Source organism: Salmo salar, unplaced genomic scaffold (genome assembly GCF_905237065.1).
Source record: "Salmo salar unplaced genomic scaffold, Ssal_v3.1, whole genome shotgun sequence".
Taxonomy (NCBI): Eukaryota; Metazoa; Chordata; class Actinopteri; order Salmoniformes; family Salmonidae; genus Salmo; species Salmo salar.
In genome coordinates this window covers 10623-19918 of record NW_025549459.1, presented here as the reverse complement: position 1 = coordinate 19918, position 9296 = coordinate 10623, and the positions used below count along the sequence as shown (strand labels likewise).

The following is a 9296-nucleotide window of genomic DNA, read 5'->3' as shown; positions in this document are numbered from 1 at the left end:
TACTCTGGAGAGACAGTCAGCATGCAGTGTGACATATCAATGTCCACAGACTGGTTGCAGCTGGTTTATAGGCTACTCCGTCAATGCGCCTGATAAAACCATCACTACTCTGTCATCTAACCAGGCTGGTCAGTACAGATGTGTTGGGGGAGGACAGTTCGCCTCAGAGGTCTCAACTCAGTGCTTTCCTCCCCATCAGAGTCACTGGTGAGTTCACTATTAGCGCTCCCATCACTAATTTTCGTTTCGCATGGATCTTTACACTCAAACCTATTGCAATACCAACGATTATCGCCGTCACTACACTGACTTCAACAAGGAGGGACGTATTCACAGGAGACAGTTTACACTGAGCTGTACTGTAGAGTTTTCTGGATGGAGGTTTGCTGGTACAACACAGACCAGACTCTACACCAGTAAGCCTGTAACCTCTGGATACTCCTACACACTCAGCAGGGTCAGTATGATGATGGAGACAGTACTGGTGCAGAGCTGAGGGTCTACTACACCCTGTACAGTGACCAGTCCAGATACATGTTACAGGTGAGTCTAAAAGCAGTTATAATATAAATAATATATTTTACATTGATAGAAGGTAATTTTATATTCTTTGTCCCAACAACATTAGCTAACTTGAAGCTATATTCATATAAACTATTAATAAAATTACACTATATAATTGTGCAACTTTGTTCGATTAGTTGTCTGTGTTCTGTCTGTGCAGAGCCCTGTTGCTGTTCTACTACCCCCTTCAACCCAACTGACCCAGATATTCAGTGGAGAGATTGTCACTGTGAGATGCTACATACGGGAGGAGGAACCTACTGAACTACAGATAATGCAAGAATAGTCAGTTAGTGATCTTGCCCCAACACAAAGCCTGAGTACAGAATCAGTCCTGTCTACAGGTCTAACGGTGATTCATATGCCTGTAAGTGTAATGGGAACAAACTCTCCAATACCAGTGATGCTGTACAACTGACTGTGTCTGGTAATCATTGTGCCTATACTAGTCATGATGGTTGTCTAAATATTTTTTTTATACGTTTAAACTTTCCTTCATAACAGATAAACCCAAGGCTGTCTTAGTGTCTCTCCTCAGTGGCTGAACCCTGGAGACTCAGTACTCTGAGCTGTAAAGTTGACAAGATGTCTACAGGCTGGAGGTTCTCCTGGTACAGGACTGTTCCCTACAGAGCTGGTTTACCCTCCCTATCAGACAAGTCTTACTCTCTACACCTTACGCGGTGGGACTACTGAAGACTCCTACCTCCTGATCCCTCTGTCCTAACGGAGATATGTGTGTAGAGCTGGGAGAGAGGAGACCCAGTCTCCACACTCTACAGTGACCCTCAGTTTCTCTGTTCAGGAAGTGCTAACTGCATTAGATCATGTTTAAGTTCCCATTAGATTGTCTCAATATATCATCATTATCTCACTGGGGGTTGAAGCTCATATACATTTTCAGATCTGCAGCCTTCAGTGTCTCTCAGAAGATAAATTTTTAGCAACTCAGCACTTTACATCAAGAGTCTCTCTCCTGAGCTGTGAGGAGTGGAACTCTACTGGATGGAGACTGAAGGGAGATACACAGAGAGGGGAGTAAGAATTAGGGTGTGTCTCTAACTGAGAGGGATCAACTATGGGGTCCACATGTACCATCAGGTTCACATACACATGGTTCAGTGGAGTGTTCTGTATGAGTCTGGGATCAGGAGAGTACAGTAATGCTGTCAACATCACAGTGCATAAACCGTCTATTGTACAACATTCACACACAAAAAGCAATAAGCATTTCAATGTATGATGTATTTGTTCAATTCTGTAACTGAATTGCATCTTATAAAATACAAGATCATAATATTTTGAGGATGATGACTCCAGTATTCAGATTTACAGTATTATTTATATATTATGTCTTAAGCAGCTGGTGATGTAGATCCTGGAGACCTATCCATCCATACTGAAGGCTGTGTTTCTAACCTGCAAATACTGGACAACCAGCTCAAACATCGAAGACTGATTTCTACAAAGATGGAGTACTCATCAAGAATGAACCACAGGAGAGATACCATCCCTGCAGTATCCAAGTCAGATGAAGGATTCTACAACAAATCCCTGACAAGGGAGAGATCACCAGAGAGCTGGATGACAGTGAGGAGGTGAGAAAACGATTATGATCTCCAAGTTACCTTTTCCTCATCTGTGTGATAGTGATTTTTGGTGTTGATGTTAACATAAGTTTGGATTTGTATTCCCATAAAAATATACCTCTCAACTAAATTACTAAAAGATACAGTCTGGTCTATACACCTATTTGATTCTAAAATATAACGCAACATGTAAAGTGTTGGTCCATGTTCCAATGAGCTAAATAATGATCCCAGAAACTGTTCCATATGCACCAAAAGCCTATTTCTCTCCAAATTTAGTGAAGAAATGTGTTTACACATCCCTGTTAGTAGCATTTCTCCTTTGCCAAGATAATCCATCCACCTGACAGGTGTGGCTTATCAAGAAGCTGATAAAACAACATATTATTACATTATTACCTCCAACCCAGACCAAGTCTTAACCCCGCCGTCGGACCTCCCTCCGTAATCTGGGGGGGGTTCTTATTTAATCCCACTTTCAGGGGAAAACTCATTCTGATTACTCTGGCTCTCAATGGGTAGGCCTATGCCCTCCCAGAGCCAACCCATGGCTGCACTCCTGCCCAGTCAGTAAAATCCATAGATTAGAGCCTAATATTATTTTTCACCAATTGAACTATCTTTATATGTACTATAAAAACATTTGAATTGTTGCATGTCGGAGTTTGCTCATATTTTTGTTCCAAGTCTGATGGTGTTGTGCTGTTCTCTTTCTCCAGTCGTATCTCCTGATCCTCTACATCAGTCCTAGTGGTGGTTTGTGGGGTCTGGTTGTTGCTACAATTGTTCTACTGTCCTCCTCATCACTACTGGGGAGATTTAAAAACACCAAAGGTGAGATTTTATTATTAATCATTACGTTTTTAGTTCATGTTTAGTTAGAAAAATGTGATAATTACAATAGTTCAAAACAGCAGACGGCCCACGATATAATCGTATGCATTTTCTCATTACAGGTTCCTGTTTTAACAGAATATTCTTGTGAGTACACCTGTCTCTCAACTATGTTAATTCAGTAACATATCATCTTAGTCCTTCATGATATATCTCTCCCTCTAGGCACTTTGAGCCCCAGCCCACCAACCAGGACCCCCACCTACCAAAAGGATCTGCAGGGCCCGGCTCCTATGCTGTATACCTTCTGCAGCATAGTATCGTTTCTCACCCCACTCTACCACTCCTCTCTCTTAACCTCATACACTAACTCATAACATCCACTTTATTATCAACATGTTACTGTACTCTCTGTCCCTCGACAAGCTGAGGGATAACCAACCTAACCAACCTGCTCTCTACTTTTACCAACAGGTGGTGCTCACATCTATGATACGATCAATCCCTCAGACAACAATGTTAATGGTACTGTATTGTGTATGTTACGTTTAATATGAATACAGTATAGAGTTACTGCTGCTGTTCTTCATGTGTTTAATATGAATACAGTATAGAGTTACTGCTGCTGTTCTTCATGTGTTTAGTATGAATACAGTATAGAGTTACGCTGCTGTTCTTCATGTGTTTAATATGAATACAGTATAGAGTTACTGCTGCTGTTCTTCATGTGTTTAACTATGAATACAGTATAGAGTTACTGCTGCTGTTCTTCGCGTGTTTAATATGAATACAGTATAGAGTTACTGCTGCTGTTCTTCATGTGTTTAATATGAATACAGTATAGAGTTACTGCTGCTGTTCTTCATGTGTTTAATATGAATACAGTATAGAGCTTACTGCTGCTGTTCTTCATGTGTTTAATATGAATACAGAATAGAGTTACTGCTGCTGTTCTTCATGTGTTTAATATGAATACAGTATAGAGTTACTGCTGCTGTTCTTCATGTGTTTAATATGAATACAGTATAGAGTTCACTGCTGCTGTTCTTCATGTGTTTAATATGAATACAGTATAGAGCTACTGCTGCTGTTCTTCATGTGGTTAATATGACTACAGTATAGTTACTGCTGCTGTTCTTCATGTGTTTAATATGAATACAGTATAGAGTTACTGCTGCTGTTCTCCATGTGTTTAATATGAATACAGTATAGAGTTACTGCTGCTGTTCTCCATGTGTTTAATATAACTAACACACTAAGACTAAGGGCTGTATTCAGTCCGTTATCGTGGAAGTTCAGCGTTTCAGTGTGATTTAAATTTAAAGGCAATGTTCCCACATTAGTGGAGACGACATTCAAGGTAAACGCTGTATATGTACGGCTCAATCAGAAATGACCTTTACATTTCTGTCAGTCAATCTGTAACCCTTCATCAATACAGACTGAATAGAGTCCTAAGTAGAGATATTAGTGTATTACCTGTCTGTTTCCAGATGCTGCTGCAGGACCAAGTCATGTGACATACGCCCAGATTCAACTCAAAAAGTTGGACAAGAAAAGAAAGGTGACTTTCAACTGTGACATCAATTAATAATGTGCAGTGTATGAAAGTTGCAACATTTACATATTTGAAAAATAAAACCAAATCTACAAAACTTCAGCCCATCTTCCTCCTCCTCAGAAAAGCCAGCTGATCCAAAAGAAAGTCCAGTCTACTCTGAGGTGAAGACAGGGAAAGTCACAGGTAAGACCCATTCTACAAGTTGGCAGTTAGTCAATAAATTCACAATTTGAGATTTTTTTGAAGAGGCAGAATATGCAATAAGCTAATTTCTTTATTTATTGACTGGAAATGTCCATTGTCAGCAGCAGCTGGACCTGTTGATGTGACCTATGCTGAGGTTGACCTCCAAAAGAAGACCAAAGCCAAGAAGAAGCGAGGTAAGACTGGACATCCCTCCCTCCATATTCCCCCTATCAGAACCTCACACCTCTGACCCCATATTGAATATCTATGTATTTTGTCCTCACTCCCTACAGAAACAACAACCCCACCAGAGGCAGATTCAGTCTATTCTCAACTGAAGCCAGACACAACCCCAGGTAAGATGCTATTGATACTAATATGTAACCCTCTCACCATAGACTTGGATAGATCAGCAAGGGAATAATGGTGAAAAGTACATCTCAGTGTATAAACCTTTATGATATTGACTCACTAGAGGAAACAAGAGGCTAGGGATATTACTAATAGATACATAAAGGCTTATATTACTGTTTTCAGAATGTTTCTGACACTACAAAATTAATGACTCATTGAAAATACAAACACACACAGAATGCAATTTAACGTGAATATATTTTGATTAAAACATTTGCAGTTACACAAATACCACACAATCAATTACAATATAGGAATAAAGATAATATAACCCCGGGTACAGAGAGAGTGTACTCTTAAAACTCAGTCACTGACACTGTTGGACCTAGCAAGCAGCAAAACAGCTCCTGATCTGACAAGGTAAGCTACCGTGACAAAGTTCTCCACACAGCAGCAGGTCAATTCAGGTAAATTCTATAGATATTTAACAAGACTTTCTGTACACTTGTAAGAGGTAAGTGAAATTGAACAACAGTCTCTTTGCTAAATGCAATCCATAATCCCTTCAAATGGAAAAGTTGTAAGTTCAACAACTATAATGTCCGTCTCAGTTCTCCTCGTGTCTCGAGTAGCATCATCCCTTCCAGTGCCTCAAAAGTCACGTGTTCACGCGATAGGCCCATTTAGTTTATGATAATGCCCTTTTAGTTTAAGAGCTGTTTTGAAAAGACCAATAGAAATTTCCACCTGTTTTGGTGGGATGGAGGTTTGGCCTTCCATGGCGACATCACCATGTCCAAAATGTGTTAAACACCAATAAGAAAGAGTTCCGAACAGCTCTGCCAACAACAGCTAATTTTCAGTTTTCCCCTCCCCACTCAGACCACTTCCAGAGAGTCCTAGAAAATTCTTGCTTGAGAAATGACCCTTTCCAAAGAAGCTTTTTGTTTATTTTTGACCATTTTAATTGAAAACAATCACAGGTTGGTACTTAATTGTTACCCAGAAATGATTTGATATTGAGATGAAAATGGCTGCATTGGATCTTTAAATTACTGATGTTTTTCTTTGAAGTTTGCACATGAAAGTAATACAACATAGGCTGAACAACAGAGGTTTGTAGTAAAACAACATGTTTCTAATACATGGTATATACATGGTATATACTGTCAATAGATACAGTATATCTCTGTTTTATTCTCTGTTTTATTCTTAGGACTTTGTTTGACTGCATGCACTAAAACATGTTGTGTGTTGATATGTTACAGGTCCTTGAAGGAGATGGAGGGATAAATAACTTTGTGTGGTGAAATGTTACAGGTCCTTGAGGGAGATGGAGGGATAAATAACTTTGTGTGGTGATATGTTACAGGTCCTTGAGGGAGATGGAGGGATAAATAACTTTGTGTGGTGATATGTTACAGGTCCTTGAGGTAGATGGAGGGATAAATAACAGTGTGTGGTGATATGTTACAGGTCCTTGAGGGATAAATAACTTTGTGTGGTGATATGTTACAGGTCTTTGAGGGAGATGGAGGGATAAATAACTTTGTGTGGTGATATGTTACAGGTCCTTGAGGGAGATGGAGGGATAAATAACTTTGTGTGGTGATATGTTACAGGTCCTTGAGGGAGATGGAGGGATAAATAACTTTGTGTGGTGATATGTTACAGGTCCTTGAGGGAGATGGAGGGATAAATAACTTTGTGTGGTGATTTGTTACAGGTCTTTGAGGGAGATGGAGGTATAAATAACTTTGTGTGGTGATATGTTACAGGTCCATGAGGGAGAAGGAGGGATAAATAACTGTGTGTGGTGATATGTTACCGGTCCTTGAGGGAGATGGAGGGATAAATAACTTTGTGTGGTGATATGTTACAGGTCCTTGAGGGAGATGGAGGGATAAATAACTTTGTGTGGTGATATGTTACAGGTCCTTGAGGGAGATGGAGGGATAAATAACTGTGTGTGGTGATATGTTACAGGTCCTTGAGGGAGATGGAGGGATAAATAACTTTGTGTGGTGATATGTTACAGGTCCTTCAGGGAGATGGAGCGATAAATAACTTTGTGTGGTGAAATGTTACAGGTCCTTGAGGTAGATGGAGGGATAAATAACTTTGTGTGGTGATATGTTACAGGTCTTTGAGGGAGATGGAGGGATAAATAACTTTGTGTGGTGATATGTTACAGGTCCTTGAGGGATAAATAACTTTGTGTGGTGATATGTTATAGGTCTTTGAGGGAGATGGAGGGATAAATAACTTTGTGTGGTGATATGTTACAGGTCTTTGAGGGAGATGGAGGGATAAATAACTTTGTGTGGTGATATGTTACAGGTCCTTGAAGGAGATGGAGGGATAAATAATTTTGTGTGGTGAAATGTTACAGGTCCTTGAGGGAGATGGAGGGATAAATAACTTTGTGTAGTGATATGTTACAGGTCTTTGAGGGAGATGGAGGGATAAATATCTTTGTGTGGTGATATGTTACAGGTCCTTGAAGGAGATGGAGGGATAAATAACTTTGTGTGGTGATATGTTACAGGTCCTTGAGGGAGATGGAGGGATAAATAACTTTGTGTGGTGATATGTTACAGGTCCTTGAGGGAGATGGAGGGATAAATAACATTGTGTGGTGATATGTTACAGGTCTTTGAGGGAGATGGAGGGATAAATAACTTTGTGTGGTGATATGTTACAGGTCCTTGAGGGATAATTAACTTTGTGTGGTGTTATATTACAGGTCCTTGAGGGAGATGGAGGGATAAATAACTTTCTGTGGTGATATGTTACAGGTCCTTGAGGGAGATGGAGGGATAAATAACTTTGTGGTGATATGTTACAGGTCTTGAGGGGAGATGGAGGGATAAATAACTTTGTGTGGTGATATGTTACAGGTCCTTGAGGGAGATGGAGGGATAAATAACTTTGTGTGGTGATATGTTACAGGTCCTTGAGGGAGATGGAGGGATAAATAACTTTGTGTGGTGATATGTTACAGGTCCTTGAGGGAGACGGAGGGACACACCATCAGAGGAGAAGCAGGATCAATCTGGGAACATGGGTTATGCATGCTCAACGCACGCAAGCACACACACATGCAGGCATGCTCACACACACACACAAATAAAAACGCGCACGTACACACACACATGCCCACGAACACACAAATACAGAAAAAACACATTCATTTTTACAAGTGAACATGTGCAGTATTCCAAAAGCACTTGTGATCTTATGTTAGGTTAATGTGATCACATGTGATCTTATGTTAAGTTAATGTGATAACGTGATCTTATGTGAAGTTAGTGTGATAACATGTGACAACATATGAAGCAACATGTGATGACAGAAACTGCACATGTGAAAACGTGATTTCACTTTACATTCTCATGTGTTTTTTCTGTGAGGACACACACACACACACAATAACACCTTGTACATTAAGGATTTGTATGTTATTTTAATTTATCAGATAAATACAACCAATATATTACATTTAACCGTGTGTATTACTGTAAAAGCTTAAATAAATGATATGGTGTAATGATAGATCTTATAAACAGCTACAGTAATTCTATCTGCTTTGTATTGTGTATTACTGTAACAGCTTAAATAAATGATATGGTGTAATGATGATAGATCTTATAAACAGCTACAGTAATTCTATCTGCTTTGTATTGTGTATTGAATTGTTGGGTTGTAAATGTACTGAAATGTATTATCATTGATTCATTATTTCTGTCATTCAGATGATAGAATAACATATTTTCTATATGAATGTCACATATACATGTTCGCTTCTAATGATCTGTACTTTTACAATATCTTTGCATCATGCTTTTTTATTAAACTTTAATTTTTTTATCCACCAGATAGAATGAATGCTTTGTTACAGTAAACAGATATTGTCCTCATGGTCAACTGTTCCATACAACCAACCTACTTTGTTCAGCCCTCCTTTCAGCCTAATAGAGTTGTTGGGCAACATTACAGGAAAAGTGTTAGGAAGACAACATTTCAGCGTTTAATTAAACTACATTGTTGACAGCAAAACTCTATAATGAAATTTCAGGTATTACATTTGACACTGACTACACAACTAATACCCCTGATAATATAATGGAATACAATACAGTATAATGCAATACAATAGAACTCTCCAAACTACTACTTTAGGTTGATCAGTTATAGTTCAGCTATAC

At 39.1% G+C, this 9296-nt stretch overlaps 1 long non-coding RNA gene across 2 annotated transcripts; it reads left to right on the top strand.

Annotated features, from left to right (window-relative positions):
• Positions 1-4663: 4663 nt before the first annotated feature.
• Positions 4664-8962, top strand: LOC123738279 (uncharacterized). 2 transcript variants are annotated; one of them, XR_006767479.1, is made up of 4 exons: positions 4664-4731; positions 4857-4928; positions 5028-5090; positions 8093-8962. It is a non-coding gene; the product is annotated as an uncharacterized lncRNA (long non-coding RNA). The 2 variants fall into 2 exon arrangements; XR_006767480.1 differs by having other exon boundaries at positions 4667-4731; positions 4854-4928.
• The last annotated feature ends 334 nt before the right edge of the window (positions 8963-9296 follow it).